The following is an 18,707-nucleotide window of genomic DNA, read 5'->3' on the forward strand; positions in this document are numbered from 1 at the left end:
TGTTAGTGTTAGTGTATTTCAGCTATTGTTAGTGTTAGTGTATTTCATGTGTGGCCCAAGACAATTCTTCTTCTTCCAACATGGCTCAGGGAAGCCAAACGAGTGGACATTCCTAGAAGAAAAAAGGAGGTAAGGAGGGGTTGGTTTTGCTGTCTCAGGGATGGCAGAGGCACAAGAGGTGGAGGAGATGGAAGGGGAGGCAGGAGAGGCAGGCTGTGTTATTCAAGGATGAACTGTACTTGAGTACCCCTGCTGCTTGACAGCCACATTCATCTATTAATCATCATCTGGTTTTATTTTCACAACCACCTTGTTAAGTGGGTGTTGCTATCCCATATTAAGGGTGAAGCGACTGAACTCAGAAGCTTGCCTTGCCCCAACCCGGGCCTTCTGCAGTTCTGTATTACCTCCATGACCCTGTGCCCGGTCTCGAAGTCTCATCGCCCTAATGGAGCTAAAGTAAGATGACCCCTGTGAAGCCTCACTGAAGATATTCCCAGGGCAGAGAAAACCAATAGGTGTGGTGACTGTAAGAAAACATTTGGTTGGAAATCACAGCTTGTCATCCAGGAACGAGCTCACACCAGGGAGAAGAAACCCAACAGAGCTTCCTGTGTTGTTGCCCGGGTGGTCTGCTCCCTGCAGTCACACTCCCTGCCTGTCTGTCCATCCATTTAACTCACAAACATCCATCATCACAGGGCATTGCAGGGTGAGGTGACATAGAGGGGCAGGGAACATGGAGGGGGAAGGGAAAAGCAACTGGTGATCACCAACAGCTGGCCTCCCTCTTTCTCCCCCGCCAACCCCAGGACCTCAAGGTTCCCAGGGGCAGGGGTGAGCCCGATTAAGAGCCGTCCATCAGGACATGCCCACCAGCTGCCAGGTGACCTCGGAGGCTGTTTAATGTCCAGCAACACAATGTCAGTCACAACCTTTGCCCTGTCTGCACTGTTGGAGGATGGAGCTCATTCCAAAGAGGAAAACGTCTTTAAAATAGAATCTAGTCTCCTCAGCCTGCCCCCCCGGCTTTTCCTGCAACTTCAAGGCTCCTTTTGGAAGCGTGGAGATGGGTGTTTTCCTTCTTCAGTTGAGCCAAGAAAGGGACCAGGTGGGAATTTACCAAATGGAACAGACCACCAGGACCAATTGTTATCTCGGAGCCCATGAAAACATTGTGATTTCCAAGGAAATGTCTTAGCATGCTGCCCACCCCTTTTATGAAGGGAAGAGAGCCCCTCATTTTCATTCTTCAGTCCCTGCCTGTTATCTAGAGGGACAGTGTACTCTCCTAGGTCTAGAGCTGCAGTGGTCCAATATGGTAGCCAATAGCCACGTGTGGCTATGCAAATTCAAATTTATATTATTTAAAGTTAAATAAAATTAAAATTTTAGTTCTTCAGCAGCACTGGCCACATTTCAAGGGCTCTGCAGCCACATGTGGCTGGTACTTACCACACGGGACAGTACAGATATGGAACACTTCCATCATTGCACAAAATTCTTGTGAACAGCATTGGCATAACGTGGTGGTTCTCCCCTGTGGCTGCATATTGCTATCATCTGGAAACTTTGGAAAAGTCCTGATGTCTCTCTGGGCTCACCTCCAAGACTCTAAGTCAGTGGGTCTTCAGCAAGGTCTGTCACTGGGATTTTTCAAAAGCTCCCCCAAGTGATTCTAATGTGTAGTCAGCACTGGTCCACTGAGTCTCAAGCTTATCTCGTTATAAGAATTATGAACGGCCAGTGTGGTGGCTCACGCCTGTAATCCCAGCACTTTGGGAGGCTGAGGCGGGTGGATCACAAGGTCAAGAGATCGAGTCTGTCCTGGCTAATACCCCGTCTCTACTAAACCCACAAAAATTAGCTAGGCATGGTGGCACATGCCTGTAGTCCTAGCTACTAGGGAGGCTGAGGCAGGAGAATCACTTGAACCTGGGATGCGGAGGTGGCAGTGAGCCGAGATCGCGCCACTGCGCTCCAGCCTGGTGGCAGAGCAAGACTCCGTATTAAAAAAAAAAAAAAAAAAAAAAATTAGGAACATGAGAGACTTCTAAAAAGAAATACAGACTCTTGGAAACCGTTTTATAAGGATTCGAATTCAGCAGGTGTGGGGCAGGTCTCAGGAATCTGTTTTTATTCAGCATGCCGGGTAATTCTTATGGTCAAGCAGGTTTGGGAAAATTTTATGTAGCCTAAAGTTGAGAAGAACTAGGCACCAGTTTGGTCAGGCATTGTGTTGGGGCTGTGGCCACAAGACCGTAATGTCCTGTCCACAGCAGTCCTACAAGGTGAGTTTTACGTGTACTTATGTCATAGGCAAGGAAAATGGAAATTCAAGAAAAGCTCGTCCCAAGCCACAGCCAGTAAGCGATGCACTGGTCTTTGGACCTGGCTTGAATATTTAAGAAAGTAGGCTTTGGAGTCATTTTGAGGTTCAGAGCACACCACTAAGTGAGCTTGGGCAAGTCACTAAACTTCTCAAAGTTGATCTCCTTCTTTGGAAAGTGAGAATCATGACAATCCCTACCTCCTAGGGATGTGGTAGTGATTGGTTGAGATTATGTAGGTAAAGGGCTTTTGGTTCTTTAGGCATCAGATAAGGGTCCAGTAGTAAACTTAGCTCCGGTGGTAACACAAAGAGAATGCCACTGCAGGCAGCTCTGTTCTTCCCATCACATCTTTATTCTAAGAGAATCTTTTGTTAGTCTGTCTATATCTCTTTCTCTTCTTTTTCTTTTTGAGACAGGGTCTCACTCTATCTTTCAGGCTGGTGTGCAGTAATGTGATCATAGCTCACTGCAGCCTAGACCTTCTGGGCTCAAGTGACTCTCCTGCCTTAGCCTTTTGAGTAGCTGGGACTATAAGCATGTGCCACCATGCCTGGCTAATTTTTTACTTTTTGTAGAGACAGGGTCTCACTGTGTTGCCCAGGCTGGTCTTGAACTCCTGGGCTCAGGTGATCCTCCTGCCTCAGCCTCCTAAAGTGTTGGGATTACAGACGTGAGCCACTGTGGCTGGCCTGTCTCTCTGTTTTATTAGGTGGTCGGGAGGTGCTGATTTTGCTCTTTCATGGTGCGTGGTTCTAGCTGTTGGGTGTGGAAGTCAGGAGGGTTCTTGCTGTTGACCTGATAGGCCCAGTCTGTCTCCTCACCCAGAGTCTGCTGTGCTGCAGGACTGCAAATACAACTTCAGCAGAACAATAAATGCACTAATAGAAATGATTACTTTGTGACAAAGTAGCAGCTGCCATTGATTTATAGAGCACTTGAATTCCAGGCACTGTGTTAAGTGCTTTATGTATCAATGTGTTTCATCTTTTCAGCAAATCTGTGAGGCAGGGATTGTATGCCTCATGTTATAAGGCACTTTCATAGACATGGAGTCATTGGATTCATATAACAAATGCTATATGGTGGAGGTAGTTATCCCTGATTCCCAGATTAGGAAAACGAGGTCCCTAGTAGGTGTGATATATCAGGATTACCCGGCTAGTAGTAACCAAGCCGTGGTCTCTTAGCCACTACATTTCTGCTCCATCAACACAAAATCACTTAAGAGAAATTCAACTTATTAGTTCCAGTCTTTAATGATCTTCATTCTTCTTGTGCCTTGTCCAATGAATGATGAAGAGCCAATGGCTTCTCTCCTTCAGGGGTGGAAGCGCTTTGGTTTGGTTAAGGCCTGAGCAAACACAAGATGGGTGCTATCTCACTATTACATCTTAGTTGTAGCTCTTTCCCAAGGAAAAGGAAGATCCTGTGACCTCTAGACTCCCCATAGGGAAATTCTGGCTCCTGGGAAGGCCTTTTTCCCCTCGTTCACCGCAATTCTCCACTTACACAGAACAAAAACTAGCTCGTGGCAGCAAGTGTGTGGTGCAAGAGAAAGGGTGTTGGAGTCAGGAAGAACTGTATTGGAATTACTTTTCCTTTTCCTTCTTGCCGTGTGAGTTAGGGCACATCATTTAACCTCTCTGAGCCCCAGCTTGCTCTACTGTATAAATGAGATTAATAATAACATTTATCTTACATGAGTGTTGTGAGGGCTGAATTAGTCAATGGCCATTAATGCCTAGGCACACAAAGGCATTCAAATAGGAACGATGACCATCTGTGATCATAGAGATCAGCCAGCCAAGCAAAGAAGCAGCGGGAGGAAGGGGAGCTGTGATGCTCCACCTGGAGTTGCCTCAGGGCCCCTTTCTCTCAGTGTTGATTGGGGACAGAGGAAAAGGGGGGTTGATCCTGGAGAAAGGACAGAGGCCCTTTAATGAGCTCAGGAAAGCCCATCTCCTGACAATAACAGCCCTGGGCTCTGCAATAACATCCTGCCAGAAGAGGTAGCGACAGGATATGTGCTAGGAGTGGGAGCGTGTGGCAGCCCCACTGCCCACCCGCCCGCCTGCCGGTCCCTTAGCCCTAAAGAGGTTCGGGAACTAGCAGCCTCCCTTAGCCCTAAGGAGGTTCAGGAAGTAGCAGCCAGGGATCAGAGGGAGAGGAAGACTTCCCCCTCGACATGCATCCTGGACTGATACGGAGATTGGAACCTCAGCTCTCTTGGACAGACACTCCTGTGGGGCAGGTGGTTAGAGGCTTCTCCATGAGCTGCTCCAGTTCCATCACTGTCCCTGCCTTAGCAGGAGCTATCTTCTGGGTCCATGCTCAGTGGTCTCTGTGGTTCCACTGAGTCAAGGAACAAGACACATAAAGGGGATTGGTCATCACTTGTCAATCAAACAATCTTACAATATTTGTCGAACATCCTCTGAGTGCTGATGACAGAGCCTGACTGCAAGTACATTGATGATGGGGAGAGAGAGACTGTTTCAGGCCAGGGGAGTCTGTGGTTGGGTAGAGGAGAGAGAGAGAGGATAAGCAAGCACAGTGAGCTGAATGGAAATGCAAAAGTCCAGGGTGCTTTGCAGGTTGTGTATGGGGTGGGAGAGCACCAGGGAAGGCTTCATAGAGGAGGAGGCTGGGCATTCAGCTGAAGGAAGAGCAGGAGTTAGCCAGGTGAAGAGGTGGGAAGCAGCCCTGAGTGAGCTGGTAAGGTAAGGGAGGAGTTGGGAAGTGTCGAGTGAGGGACTGTGGCTCAGAGTGACAGGGCCGTGGATGGAGAGAACATCAGGAGACACGGTCTCAGAGGACACATCCGGAAGGATGAACTTCATATGAGGGTGGGGTGAAGCCACTGCAGTCCTTCAACAGGAAAGTGAGGCGATCAGGTTTGTGGTTTGAATCTTTACATGCTCTCTCCCTTCAACAGACGGACACACCTTCACGGGGACCTGCTCTGCTCTCAGGCCTGGAAGGATCCAAGGAGGCTTTTTGTCAGGGCCAGAGTCCAGAGACACAGAGCAGAGAGATACGTGTGGGACACCGGGGAGGAGGGCCTAGACCCTGGCTCTGCAGTCATCCACATGGCAAGTCTCTTTCACCCTCTGGACCCCATTTACCAGGTGTAAACAGAGAAGCTGGAACCAGGTGAATCCTAAAGATCCTTTAGAACAATATATTCTGTGATTCAAACTTAAGATACTTCCCTGACTTCAAGAAACTTATGGTCTGGGGTTAAATGACCAAATGAGACGGCACATTTAGTCAATGCTGGTTGACTCTCAGAAAGCATCAACTGGGGATAGGGAGCGGGGCGGGTGGCGGGGGCAACCGTAACTCTCCATTTCCTGGAAGAGGAACTTTCTGTGTGCAGAGAAGGGAGGAATTGCCATCGTGTGCTCACCTCCTGCTGGAACTGAGGTTGGATTCTTCATTAATCTCGGTACTAAGTAGGGTCAGCCTCTCCAGCTGGTGGGCAGGTGACACAACAGGCTACAAGTGCTCTCCCCATGGGAGGGTCTGGGATCTTGCTCTTGGAGCCTTCCTTATAAAGGGGTGATTAGGCATTCCCGGAGAGTCACTGGAGGCTCTTGTCCACAGGATAAATGAATCCCGTCGCAAACTCATTCCCATCCCTTCATGAAGGCAGGGATGCAACAGGGAAAGGTGTCAGCTTGAAGTAGCAGAAGTGGGTTAGATTCCTGGGCCTGCCAGTGAGTGACTTGTGTGACCCTGGGGGGGACAAATCATTCTTTCTCCTGGATCTTGGTTTCCTCATCTATAAAATGACAGAGTTTTCCCAAGTGATAGCTGCGTTCTAGGCGCTGGGTGCTGGTGATAGAAGATGGAAAAGACTAGGTCACTTCCCTCAGGCAGCCTTCAGTCTGGATGGGGAAACAGGTGCAGAAATACATTCTCTCAGTGTAGTGTACAATGCTAGTGGGATGCCCAGGGGGCATAGAAACCCAGATTTAGGAACCTTAGTCCAGCAGGGGTGCTGCAGGAAGGCTTCCTGAAGGAGGAGGCCCATTCACACTTGAATGATCCATGCAAGTCAGTGCGTGGAGAAGTGGGGGAAAACGCACTTTAAGACATTTCCAAAGAAGAATCTATCTAGTCATCTTGCCTTTCCACAGTACAGACTTCAGCTGTCCTCCCAGTCTGATGCAATGGAGCCATTCCCGTGGGCTGCCTGCTGGCTGGGAGGGCAGCCAGCTAGAGGGCTCTAGGGTAGACTTCTGAGCACCCTCTGCTGGAATGAACTCTGAGCATAGCCATAGCAATTGGCTAAGTCTCAAGCTTGCCTTGGGCAGAGATTTCCAGCAGTCAGCACGATGTCTTCTCGGGAGCCTGAAAGTCTTAGATCAGACCTGTTTTAGTCTTGGTCTCTGCCAGGGGTTGCTGGAAAAGATGCCATCCTCTTCTTAGGAGCTTCCTAAGGGCAGAACATCCAGCTCTCTCTGCTCATCTTGAAAAGGTTTATTGAGTGTAGACTATAGGATGAGTAGGAATGAGAGAAAACAATGTCATCCCTGAGCACACTCAGAAATGGACAGGAATGCTCTGTAGGGAAGGTGATGGCCTTATGGGAAAGTCTACCCAGGGAATCAGAGCTAGCCTGGTGAGTTCCCAGGAGGATTTCTAAGCAGAGATGCCTGAGGTGAAATCTAAAGGAAGGGAAGAAATTGACAAGTTGATGAAGGGAGTGGGATAGAGAGGGAGCAGTTCAGCATTCTAGGCAAAGAAATAGCATGAACAAAGATTAAGGCTTAGGAGGCTTGTCTATTAAGGAAGTGAAAGGCCAAGGGGCTTGTGTACATTGAGGAAGGGAGGGTGGTGAGACATGGTGCTGAGGGGCGGGCTGAGTTAGCCTTGAGGGTCTCACAAGCTGCGCTATTGTTTACCCTAATTGCAATGGAAATCCATACCAGCAGCAGACTAACATGATCTTATGTCTTTTTTTTTTTCTTTTTGAGACAGGGTCTCACTCTGTTGCTTAGGCTGGAGTGCAGTGGCATGAGCATGGCTCACTGCAGCCCTGACCTCCCGGGCTCAAGTCATCTTCCTGCCTCAGCCTCTTGAGTAGCTGGGACTACACGCAAGCGCCCCCATGCCTGGCTAATTTAAATTTTTTTTTTTTTTGGTGGAGCTGGGATCTTGCTGTGTTGTCCCAGCTGGTCTCAAACTCCTAGGCTCAAGTAATCCTCCTGCTTCAGCCTCTCAAAGTGCTGGGATTGATTACAGGGGTAAGCCATTGTGCCTAGCTGATTCGTGTTTTGAAAAGAAACTTCATCCTGGTAGTCTCCAGGACGGGGATGAGGGAGGGGCGGCGGATGTTGCTTGACCAGTGAGGAGGCTACTGCATTGGTCCAGGTGAGAGCAGGCAGCCTGATTGAGTAGGTGGCAATGGAGCTGTCGAGATGGGGTCTGCTGGGTTACAGTGCACGCAGGTGATCAGGGAGACAGCGTGTCAAGATGTGTTCCGGTTTCTGAGATAACAGAGCTATGGACTGAGAGATCATCTAATCTGCCCCTCATTTAACCTCCCAAGGAAACTGAGGCTTAGAAATGGGAAGGGACTTTCCCATGCTGGCAGAGCAGGGACAGTATTAGAGCCAAATCCTGTCCATGCTCATCCTGTTCTTTTATGGTAGAAAGCTGAAATCGTAGGGCAGGAAGTAACCTTAGACATCAACTTGCCTAATTCTAATATTTCATAGATAAGGAAACTGAGGCCCCAAGGGATGAAGCTTTAGTGGCCAAAGGCCACCCAGGGAGCTGATTAATTAATCAGTCAAATGGCCTAAGCATATATAAACATGGCTCTGCTGACCCCTAGATAGTGGGACATGTGTTTGTTTAGGAGGGAGATGACTTGGCAGACATCCCTCCAAAGGCTTTCCCAAGCATCTGTGCGTTGCTGCCTCCTCGCTCAGCTGGCTGCCTGGGGTTAGGGAATCCAGATGTCTGGGGCCACAGAAGCCAGCTGGATTTTCCCATGTCATGGGTTCCCAGAGTTTGGGCTCAATAGTTCAGCAGCCATGAGAAGAGGGGTGAGAGGCAGGGAAGGAATGCCAAACAGTTATTTCGGCAAGTTCCCCAGCCGCTGAGGTTAGATAAAGGGCTGATGTCCTCTGGTCGCTGGATAGCCGCCTTCTGGCAGGGCAGAGCCTTACACCTAAGGCCAGAGCTTGCACATTGGTACCTTGCATCAAAATACAGGGACCATGCTCTTTAGAACCAAATGTTGTGACAGGGTCTGAGAGATGTTGTCAAATATTTTGCTGTTTCCAGATGTAACATCTTATTTGAGAGACATATTAGTTTGGTGGCAATATGTTGGAATTTTTGTTCTTCAGAAAAACAAGCAGAATATTTGAAATTGGGATTGCATTGGAAAATCCCAGAACATATTTTTGGCAGCTGTCTGAGTAGCTCATCATCTGGGTGACCTGGCCTTGTCCCTGAGAAATCACTTAGAGACCTGGCTCTCTGGAGCTGCCCCCCTTGACCCCTCAGGAATATTCAGGCAAGGGGGGAAAGTGGCATCAACTTTCCTGGAGGCTCAGGTGGCTGGGAAGACTGTCGTTTGTGGAAAAGCACAGGGTCTTTGGAATGATACATTCCTGGGGCTGGAGCTGGGGGGCACAGTTGTGGCCTGACCTTACCACTTACGTGGGTGATGTTGGTGTTTTCCTATCTGATCCCCAGTTTCTCATTTTGTTAAGTGGGAATGAGGATCCCTATTTCACATTACCATTGTGAGTATGAAATGAGAGAACTGGAAAAACACACTTAATACGTTGTCTGGCATCGAAAAAAGCATTCAGTAGATTTAAATTGTTGTTTTTTGTTCTCACTCCGGTATCCTGAAATCATCCAAGGCTGAGTCAGATGGATTTCGATCAATGGAACCTTCCTCTCCAGCTCTGGCCACTCCTGGGTGCCCCTTGGGGTTCACTGTCATGGCAACGGGTCTGTGGAGTGGTGTGGAAGCCAATCGGGGAAGCTAGGCTGCCAGAACGCTGCCTGGCCTGCCGGCGCCACAGCCAAGGAGGGCGGCCACCTGATTAATGCCTGCCTGATCCATTGGCCTCATCTCAGGCCACCCTCGTGGAAGCTTCTTGTTCAGGGAGGGATGGAGCCTCACTCCTTGGGATGTGCCAGGACCCTGGTCAGTGGGCACAGTTACAGGTGCCGCAGAGTCTTAGAACTGCCCAAGCGAAGTATCGGAGCTGAAAGGGACCCTGGAGATTTAGTATTCCAGGCGCCTCTCTTTATGGCTGAATAAAGAACACATGGATAATGAATGCTTACAGCGTGCCCAACACAGTATGAAGCTCTTTCCCCACAGGTTAATTTCTACAATAACCCCATGGAATAAGTGTAATTATACCCATCAGGGAGGTAGAAACCAGGGCTCAGAGATAGGAAATCTTTTGTTTATGACACACAGCATATGTTTGCACCCAAGACTTTCCCGTTCCTACTCACTTTACTGATTATTTGTCCAGCTCTCTGGAACTTGCCCGTCTCATCCCTGGCTGTGTTTCCTATGCTTGCACAGTGCCTCACATCTCTTAGGGTTTTGGTAAAAGATTGTGGAATAAATGAATTGCTGTGGTTAATCTTGAACTGTTTTGCAAGTATGACCCTAAAGATGGGTCAGGGAAGCATGTGCATGTTGAAGGGAAGGCCAATTATCAGACTCGAAAGATGGGAAAGGGAGGACTAAGACCCTAAAGATGAAAATCCCCTCCGCACCTTCCAGACCCTCCATTGCAGGCTATTCTTTCAAAATACCCTTTGTTCCAGTCACACTGGATTCTGTCGTGAGCATCCACTCTTCCTTCCCCTCTGTGCTGTCTCTCCTTTCCTTCCACCTGGAATGGATGGCTTATTTCCATCTTTATTGAAGAGCCTATACCCATCTTTAAATTTCAGATGTCCCCTTCTCTGTAAAGTTTGGTATCTCATTTCTCTAAATTCATATTGTACTTGCAGATCTCTTTCTCATGTCCTTGATTGCGTTCTTCATTGTGACACGTCTTCTTGTGACTGTGGAACTCCGCCCCATTAAACCATGGGCAACTGAACTCCACCCCATTAGACCACGGGCAACTGGAGGGCCCTGGCCCTGTCACATCCTGGCATCATCTGGGGCATCTAGCACATTGGCACATACATCAGTAGTAATGAATGTCTAATCGAATGGAATTGACTTGGGGCAGAGTACTGATCCACTGGGATTGGGCTGAATTGGTTAAGTAGTAGCGCTAGAGCTAGGCAGAGATGAGGGTGGGCAGAAGGGGTGGGCCTCTATCTGCTCCACTTCCCTGAAAGCGGCCCTCTCCAGGGACCTCTCTGACCTCTGCTGACCTTCACTAGGGCTGTTTTCTCATTCTCTTGGATCAGGCTGAGAAAAACAGGAAGAATCATTAAGAGACAGAGCCTTCTGAGCCAGCAAAATTATGCTGATTCTTTTTGCAGGCACCAAAAAGAATTTGTTTGTGCGTTGTGATGAAGAGTGGGCCTTTCCTGCTGGCCCCCAGGAGAAGCCTCTACCAACCTCCTGGATCCACCCCAGGCACCGTGGCCAGCCCCCTTCACTTCTCTTCCTCTCCCTTCCACAGTTAGAGTATCTACTATTTTTTTCATAATTAAAAAACATAGAATTGGAGGATCCCTCTTTGTATCCAAAATTTCTCCCTGAGAGATCATTTGCCCCATTGCTACTCAAAGTGTGGTCCATGGGCCAGCAATGCTGGAGGTTTGTTAGAAATGCAACTCCCAGGTCTTCTTTCCCAGCCTACTGGTTTGGAATATGCACCTTAACAGGATCCCCAGGAAATTGTTATGCACATTTGATTTTGAGAGGTGCTACTGTAACCCACTTACATTTTTTAAATTTTAAAATAGGAGGTGGAATACCAACCCCAGATCGGGAAATTGATTGTTAACTAGTGTCATGATTAATTAGGTTAAACAAACATTTATTGAAAACCTGTTACACATCCAGCCCTATGCTGGACATGGTGGATAAAATATGAATCGATAATCTCTGGTCTCTTTGGTTTTTAGTAATTCTTCATGTACCTAAACATTGCCTTGCCTCACACCAGGGCCTCAGCAAGTGTTTGTTGAGGGACTACGTCTCTTGAATTAAAGCCTAGGGCTTCTTCTACATTACTACAGCTGCCTTCTATAATTGCCAGCCTCCTGGAGTAAATCGTAGCACTTTCAGACAGAAATAAATAAGCTCTTCAAGGAGGAAATCAGAGAGTGGGCTGCATCGTTGGTTTTGCCAACTCTTGACAAATCCCAAGACTCTAATAATGAGATAGGGCTCATGCAGTCCAGAAATCCATATATCACAAATGGTAGAAGAGGAGGATCTCTGTGGAAACAAGGAATGATTTGCAATGGACTAAACCAGCAGTCCCCAACCTTTTTGTCACCATGGAATGGTTTCATGGAAGACAACTTTTCTACACACCTGGGATGGGGAATGGTTTTGGGATGATTTATTATTATTATATGCACTTTATTATTATTTTTGCACTTTATTATTATTATATTGTAAACAACAATAATGAAATAATTATACAACTCACCAAAATGTAGAATCAGTGGGAGCCCTGAGCTTGTGTTCCTGCAACTAGAGTGTCCCATCTGGGAGTGATGGGAGACAGTGACTGATCATCAGGCATTAGATTCGCTTGAGGAGCGCACAACCTCATGAGATCCCTTGCGTGCGCAGTTGACAATAGGGTTGGCGCTGCCGTGAGAATCTAATGCCACCGCTGATCTGACAGGAGACAGAGCTCAGGCAGTAATGCGAATGATGGGGAGAAGCTTTAAATACAGAGGAATCTTTGCTCACTTGCTCACCTACTGCTCACCTCCTGCTGCGCGGCCTGGTTCCTAACAGGCCACAGACCAGTACCCATCCGTCGCCCAGGGGTCAAGGACTCTGGACTATACCGTTGCTTCGATGAAGCAAAACAGGATGTGTAACAGGTCCAAAGATCAGCTCCACCTCCAGCAAAGGTCTGGTGATTGTTCTCAATTCTACCGCTGATGATTCTACTCTGTTCCATCTAGACTGTCTTTTGGGTATTCCATGTTGCTCTTGTCCCCTGAGGTCCCTGTTGGAATGTCTATTTTTTTCACTGAAGGACTTTATTATACGTTTAAAGTGATCCACAGAAATAACGTTTATTTCTAAGGAAGGCCTTGCTTTTCCCTTATCTATTTATTCATCAAAATGATGAATGCAGTACAGCTGCACTCCTCTGTGTAACTCATGGGCTCAGCCTCTGTATCTGTGCCACCTTTGACTGCTGCTTTATTTCTGGGAACTCAATATTCTTCCACGATTGTGGAGTGAGACAGGGTTTTAAACTTCTTTACATAGACAAAGTCTTGTACTACTTTGTGTCTGAATTGGAATTTTTTTTTTTTTTTTTTTTTTTTTTTTTTTTTTGGTGAAAAATGCCTGTCATGATACACTGGTCTGTAACAATGCTATTTTGCAGTAGTAACTTGGGAAGTCACTGCTCTTTTTTTTTTTTTGAAATGGAGTTTCACTTTTGCTGTCCAGGCTGGAGTGCAATGGCGCGACCTCGGTGCACTGCAACATCTGCCTCCCTGGTTCAAGCAATTCTCCTGCCTCAGCCTCCCAAGTAGCTGGGATTACAGGTGCCCGCCACCATGCCCAACTAATTATTGTGTTTTTAGTAGAGACGGAGTTTTGCCATGTTGGCCAGGCTGGTCTCAAACTCCTGACTTCAGGTGATCCACCTGCCTCAGCCTCCCAAAGTGCTGGGATTAGAGGTATGAGCCATCGTGCCTGGCCAGGAAGTCACTATTCTTAACGAGTAATATGAGACCAGTTGTGATCATCTTCTCTTTATTAACTTTTGTTGTCCTTGTCAAATATTTTAATAATCATGTCTTTACAATACTGTGCACTAAAATTTCCTAAAGCAAAGGAAAGTGATACAAATTTCCTGCAGCATTATTCCTGGAGAAGTTAGAAGCAAAAACTAAGGATTTTTATCCATTCCTTGCATTGCAATTAAATTGCATCTAGAATAAGTGTATTCTTGTTAATAATAAAAAAAAGCAGCTAATTTTTTGTTGATTTCTTACTGTGTTGTTGGCACTATTATATGCTCATTAATAGGACTCCAGAGCATAGGTGATTACTTTCTGTACAGCTTGCTTCTGGGACGCAACAGTTACTCTCGGTTTCAGCCTTATGTTGCTGACACGTTTTTGTCCCCAGTAAGTCTTTTTCTTATAGATGAGTGTTTCAGTTGCATATTGTTGTGTAACAAATAGCCTCAAACATAGAGGTTTAAAACAATAAATTGTCACCACTGTAGCTAAGTTGGAGGGTTGTTTTGCTGGTCTTGCTTGGGTCTCCCATGGGGATGCAGTCAGAGGGTAGTTGGGGCTGAAATGTTCAATATGTATCCACTAATATGTCTGGTGCCTTGGGGAAATGGCTAGAAAGATGGGCTCAGCTGGCATGCTGTAAAGGTTGAGCCTCTTTTCTCTCCACGTGGTCTCTCCATATGGACTCTCCATCACTCTCCATGGATCAGACTTAATCCATGGTGGCTCAGGGCTTCCAAAAGCAGAAGCTGCCAGGCACAGCATTACTTCTGCCACCTTTTGTTGGTTAAATCAAGTCACAGGGCCAGCACAGATTCAGTGTGGGAGTGGACCACTCAAGGATATGAATGTTGAGGGCATGGTTCACAGGGTTCACTCCCAGGTTTGGAGACTCGCCTTCACAGCTTGCCAGTGTGACCTATCTGGTATCTGATAGATACTGGGTCTGAAGGACAGAGGTGATTAAAACCCTGGCTTTGCCACATCTCAGCCCTGTGACGTTAGACAGGTTACTTGAGCATCTCTCAGCTTCTAAGTCTTTCCCTGTAAAAAAGGAATGATAGTAATAGTCGCTATTGCTTATTGAATACCACTCTGTCCCAGGCACTGTTCTAAGCGCTTTATTTACATGAATTCTTTTAATCTTCTCAGAGGTCCTGTGAAGCAACTACCATTATCCTCTGAAATTTACAGGCAGAGACACTCAGATTCAGATTCAAAGAGGTGATGTCGCCTGCCCAAGGTGGCGGTATTGGGATTTGAAACCAGGCAGTGTGGTTTCCTAGTCCATGCTTTTTTTTTTTTTTTTTTTTGAGACGGAGTCTCGCTCTGTCTCCCAGGCTGGAGTGCAGTGGCCGGATCTCAGCTCACTGCAAGCTCCGCCTCCCGGGTTCACGCCATTCTCCTGCCTCAGCCTCCCGAGTAACTGGGACTACAGGTGCCCGCCACCTCGCCTGGCTAGTTTTTTGTATTTTTTTTAGTAGGGACGGAGTTTCACCGGGTTAGCCAGGGTAGTCTCGATCTCCTGACCTTGTGATCCGCCCGTCTCGGCCTCCCAAAGTGCTGGGGTTACAGGCTTGAGCCACCGCGCCCAGTCCCTAGTCCATGCTTTTAATCAAGCTCTGTGTTTTCGTCCAGGAAAATCGTGAGACATCCGTAAGATATTCCAAGTACATTGGTGCAGTGTGTAATACATTGTAAATGCATAATAATCATAACGGTTTTGGATGTTCTCAGTGTTAGCACCATCCTGAGACACCTAGTTTGTCACAATTGCCTTCCATTCCTTGGTTGAGATGAGTTAGTACAAGCTGTTCATTCCCATTTTTCTTTATGTGATTCTACGCAATATTCTCATTTCATATTTGAGCCCATCTCAAATATAATTTGTTTCCTGGGTTTGCTTCCTGGTATACAGCCAAGGGAGTCTAAGACTCTCCTTCTAGGAAACAAGAGTAGATTGATGCTCTGCCTCTAGCACATCACTGTGGATACAAATCTATCTCCACTGAAAATGCTGCTGATTATTAGACTTGAACTCCAGTTCCCGAGGCCCCATTGCTCTATTTAAGATCCGCAGAGACGCTCTGAATGATATTTCAGACTGTTGAAACCAATTCTGTATGTTCATATTTTTCTCCCCCCGTCTCCGGGCCCTCAGGTTTTGGCCGTTTCCTGACATTATGAATCTGTTTTTCTATCTGCTTCCTCCCTCTCCCTTCCAACTTACTCATCAGGGTTTTCTGACTTACTGATTGTTGACTATCTGTTGTGTGTGTATGTTTTTTAATAGGATTAAGACAGTCTTTCCGCTACTTAGGCTTGGCTGAGCATTGCTGCAGCTGATGTGAAAAAACAAAAGATGAGGAGTTATTTTTGATTTTTCTTTTGTCCTCTCTCCCTACATCCAGTGCATCAGCAAGTCCTGTTGGCTCTGCCTTCAAAATTTCTACTCTGATTGTTCCTTTATCCACCACCAGCCCTGGTGTCCCTTTGGAACACTTTTCCCCTGGACTCATGGAGAAGGCCCCTCCCTGATGTCACAGCTTATATATTCTTTCCCACCTTTTGAGCATTCAGCATCTAGAATGATCTTGGAAAATAGCGTCAGATCATGTTATTCCCTGGCTGAAACCCCTCCAGTGGTTTTCCATTGCATTTACACAGAATTTGAGGTCTGACCAGAGCCCACAGAGACCTACTTATCGGGTGAGATCTAGGCCTACCTCTGTAATCTCACCCCCCAACCCTCTTCCTGCTGTATTTTCTTTGCAGCACTCATCACTATCTGGGACTACTTATTTTTCTTTATTGTCTGATCTACCACCATTCCTGACCCTCTCACCCCCACCCCTACATAGAAAGACAACAAGGGGCAGGGGCAGGAATGTTAGTTTTTTGAGCATCATATACTCAGCACTTGAAATATATGTCTAGCATGCAGAGGTGTAGGATTCATATTTTTAAATGAATGGAGGCATAAACTGCTTTTTTATATGGGAATCTAACTCTTGGCCAGGTAGTCTTCTTATATCAACAATTTTCATAGCTTTGGCTTATTTATTTATTTATTTATTTAAGACTGAGTTTTGCTCTTTTCACCCAGGCTGGAGTACAATGGCATGATCTCAGCTCACTGAAACCTCCACTTCTTGGGTTCAGGTGATTCTCCTGCCTCTCCCTCCTGAGTAGCTGGGACTACAGGCATGCACCACTATGCTCAGCTAATTTTTTTTGTATTTTTAGTGGAAACTGGGTTTCACCATTTTGGCCAGGCTGGTCTTGAACTCCTGACCTTAGGTGATCCACCTGCCTCTGCCTCCCAAGCTGGGATTACAGGCGTGAGCCACTGTGCCCAGCCCAGCTTTGGCTTTTAATTTGCAGATCCAGGGATCTCTTTTGAATACTGGCTCAACTACAGGAATAAAATCCTTAGCTTTGTAAAATCAGCCACATTATTATGTGTTTTCTAGACTGTCATGCAGTATACTCCTGAATGATTCCATGAGATAGGTATAAAGCTGGGTGGAGGAGGGCGGCACATAACACTATTACTTTTCTTGTAACCATGTCACAGTGGGGTTTGTATTTGCTTGTGATCTCTGCCTTCCATGTTGAGGGGGTTGGAAATAATGACCAGCAATACAATACAGCCAACATTTTCTCTTTAGATAGCCTCTTTACCAGCTTCCATGAACAGTAACTTTTTCCCAGCAACCTGGCAGACCTATCCCTGCTGTGGTGATTTCTGGCAGACTTTCTGAAATCTGAATGTCATCAGTGAACTCTCTAGCTTGGTAGCATTTTTTTCTTCTTCTCCGTTTCCTTCCTTCTCATCCCAATGACCATTTCTCATGAGGAGTTTCATTCCCTTCATGAAGTTCAGGTTGCCTAACTGTTGATACGTTTCAAATATTTTTGGTCTCAGCCCAGATTGATCCGAACCAGGTTTCTAAATGCCTTACTTAGTTCTAAAGGAGTTTGAAATTAGAAATGAAAAGAAAGAGAAAGAAAGTAAAAAATGAGGGGCCCTAAAAAATGGAAAAACCTGACTGCTTCGAGACCTAAATGATAAGAGATAAAATTGAAAAAGGCTTTGAGTAACAAGGTCTCTAAAAACATCCAGTTAATGAGACTTAGCCAAGAGGAAATGAACACGAATAAGAATGTGTCCTTCTCATCTGCTGTTTCAGATAATTGCAAGGTTGCGTTAAGGGAAGAGAAAGAGGCATGGAGGAAGAGAAAGCAAAGCGTCAAGATAGGCTTGAAAGCACGTTTTGGGACAGAACTTTGTGTATGTACTGAAATGTGGAACTTAGTGGAAACAAACGGAAACCTACTACTTTTTAAGGGAGGTAAATTGCTGTGTAACCATGAACCTGGAACCAAAAAGCTTTCAACTATTGAGTCCTAAAAGCAGTTTCAGGCCAGCATACTTGCATCAGCAGAAGGGTGGCTGTTGAAGCTGGGTAACCCCCAAAGGTTGCATTCTCCCCAATATCCACTGTACATATAGCCATGGTGGATAATGGAAAAGGGAGGCCCTTCAAAAGGGAAGAGTCAGAGGTCACGGAGGACACAGTGACAAAGGAGTTCTTCTCAGAAAACGGAATCAGAGTTGAATATAAGAACTTAGTCTAGGCCTTCCTAATGCTCTCCAAGCAGGATTTCAGAATTGCTATGAACCATAATGGGCGTATGTATTTTCCTCCTTTTCAAACAAGGTCTTTAATTTGCTGTTACTGTGTCCCTGTGCCACCATTGTATATTGGGTGTGTGTAGAGTAGGGGGTGGGTCGCGGGGGCAGATAATTTTTCTTTTTAGTTCATAGGTCACTGGACCACCAAGAGACCTGATGGGGAGTAGTGGAACATTGGCAATCTTGAGCTTTGACCTAGATGTGGTGACTGGGTAAGATAAGTGTGGAGGAATAGTGAAACAGGTATTTGGTAACAAGAAGAGCAGACCATGTTAGAGACCGATGGAGTTGATCAAAGTCTGTTTCCTTTGCCTTCTACGTGCATAGCTAGTCTACTTCCTTGATGTTAAATGAAATCATGGGACTCAGTTCTGGCCAATGGAATATGCAGGAATTGAAGTACAATACTTCTATTTTTGACTCCTGCAAATGTCCTTGAGATCCTCCATGCTGTAGAGAATTCACTGGAGGATTCCATGGCCTCAGGGATGGCAGCACCACTAGATGGAAAAATCCTGGGTCCCTGAATGACCATGTGAGGCAGAGCCTCTGACATGCTTTGGAACATGAGCAGGAAATAAGAATTAATTGTGTCAAATAATCTAGCAAACAAATCTTTACTTTGTTGAGATTTTGGAATAATCTATTATCACAATTAGTCTACCTTGCCCAGTGCAGCCATTAAAGCTACTTGCAATGAAACAAATAGCATATGTGTTGGTTTTACCTATTACCCTCCAATTTTTTTTTTTACCAAATAGTCATAG

Source organism: Piliocolobus tephrosceles, chromosome 13, assembly GCF_002776525.5.
Source record: "Piliocolobus tephrosceles isolate RC106 chromosome 13, ASM277652v3, whole genome shotgun sequence".
Taxonomy (NCBI): Eukaryota; Metazoa; Chordata; class Mammalia; order Primates; family Cercopithecidae; genus Piliocolobus; species Piliocolobus tephrosceles.